Below are 2,500 nucleotides of genomic sequence, written 5' to 3' on the forward strand. Positions count from 1 at the left end.
TACCAGATTATCGCTTAACCTAACTGTGGCTGTACCAGATTATCGCTTAACCTAACTGTGGCTGTACCAGATTATCGCTTAACCTAACTGTGGCTGTACCAGATTATCGCTTAACCTAACTGTGGCTGTACCAGATTATCGCTTAACCTAACTGTGGCTGTACCAGATTATCGCTTAACCTAACTGTGGCTGTACCAGATTATCGCTTAACCTAACTGTGGCTGTACCAGATTATCGCTTAACCTAACTGTGGCTGTACCAGATTATCGCTTAACCTAACTGTGGCTGTACCAGATTATCGCTTAACCTAACTGTGGCTGTACCAGATTATCGCTTAACCTAACTGTGGCTGTACCAGATTATCGCTTAACCTAACTGTGGCTGTACCAGATTATCGCTTAACCTAACTGTGGTTGTACCAGATTATCCCTTAACCTAACTCAATTTGTCCCTTAACCTAACTCAATTTGTCCCTTAACCTAACTCAATTTGTCCCTTAACCTAACTCAATTTGTCCCTTAACCTAACTCAATTTGTCCCTTAACCTAACTCAATTTGTCCCTTAACCTAACTCAATTTGTCCCTTAACCTAACTCAATTTGTCCCTTAACCTAACTCAATTTGTCCCTTAACCTAACTCAATTTGTCCCTTAACCTAACTCAATTTGTCCCTTAACCTAACTCAATTTGTCCCTTAACCTAACTCAATTTGTCCCTTAACCTAACCCACGTTGTCCCTTAACCTAACCCACGTTGTCCCTTAACCTAACCCACGTTGTCCCTTAACCTAACCCACGTTGTCCCTTAACCTAACCCACGTTGTCCCTTAACCTAACCCACGTTGTCCCTTAACCTAACCCACGTTGTCCCTTAACGTAACCCACGTTGTCCCTTAACGTAACCCACGTTGTCCCTTAACGTAACCCACGTTGTCCCTTAACGTAACCCACGTTGTCCCTTAACGTAACCCACGTTGTCCCTTAACCTAACCCACGTTGTCCCTTAACCTAACCCACGTTGTCCCTTAACCTAACCCACGTTGTCCCTTAACCTAACCCACGTTGTCCCTTAACCTAACCCACGTTGTCCCTTAACCTAACCCACGTTGTCCCTTAACCTAACCCACGTTGTCCCTTAACCTAACCCACGTTGTCCCTTAACCTAACCCACGTTGTCCCTTAACCTAACCCACGTTGTCCCTTAACCTAACCCACGTTGTCCCTTAACCTAACCCACGTTGTCCCTTAACCTAACCCACGTTGTCCCTTAACCTAACCCACGTTGTCCCTTAACCTAACCCACGTTGTCCCTTAACCTAACCCACGTTGTCCCTTAACCTAACCCACGTTGTCCCTTAACCTAACCCACGTTGTCCCTTAACCTAACCCACGTTGTCCCTTTGCCTAACATAGTTCACTGCTCGGAATCTCTGGTGTCGTTGTTATCCTCATGTAGATGTCTTGCGAGTGTTGCTTACTTTCCACATATTCCCGCTATCCACTGTCAATTGTACTGCAATAGGACTATATCGCCCCCCCCCCACCCCCCTCTGCCCCTCTCTTTGTGTCTCCGTCCTCTCAAGCTGGTCGGTCTGGCGTTTGAGTGTTAAATGAGCCTCGCAGCTGTTCAGTTGCGTTCAGATGTCGACGCCCTCAGTGTACGTCGTGGTATGGTCTGTGTCCATTGTCCGCTGATGTCGTACGCGTAACCCACACGCTGTACCGATCATCGGTAGTTACGTACAGAGTGAAGTAGTGTGATACGTGTGACCGTACGCTGGCTGTGCCCAACGGTGTCGAATCTCAATTTCCATATGTTGTGCTCGATGCTACTTGTCTCGTCTCCCAATAACAGCTAGGTTGCACTGTGGTACGCCGTAGAGGCGTGTGGGAGGAACGTACGAACGCATTGTATGTCACCCTGGGTCGCTGGGGGTGGTGGTGCGGTGAGTCAGGTCAGGTCAGCGTGAGCCGTGTGATGTAGTGACGCGTGTATTCCGACTTTGTCGTATTGCCTCACACAAAGTGCTACCCTGGTGGACCGCGTTCCATATCTGGGACATGCCGCAGATGCCGGTTGACAGTGGATCGCGGAAGGGACATCGCATACGTGCGCGGGCCACCTTCCACGTGTTCTCTTCTGCACATGTCGCAGTGTGTATGTGGTCTGATGTAGCGTGTCGTGACACATGACATCCTGGCATGCAAGAATTGTTGAATTCGCAAATGTAGGTGGACATCTACGTTTACTGCCCAAGATACGCAAATGAACTGGAAATCCGTTGTTGAGCGGTTGTTCACGCTGGAGGTGAATCTGTGATGGCGACGATCGGTACAGCTATTAACCGGTTGTTTCAGCGGTACCCGCCACATCCACACACGTGACTAGGCCCATGTGGGTATGAAGCGATACGCGGCGGTGGCTTGGTGGGACTGTTCCCGGCCGGTGAAGGGGGGCCGCCCGGCGTGTTGGCCGCGCGCTGCGTGGGCGCACGCGCAAC

The sequence above is a fragment of the Schistocerca gregaria genome, unplaced genomic scaffold (assembly GCF_023897955.1).
Source record: "Schistocerca gregaria isolate iqSchGreg1 unplaced genomic scaffold, iqSchGreg1.2 ptg000997l, whole genome shotgun sequence".
Lineage (NCBI taxonomy): Eukaryota > Metazoa > Arthropoda > Insecta > Orthoptera > Acrididae > Schistocerca > Schistocerca gregaria.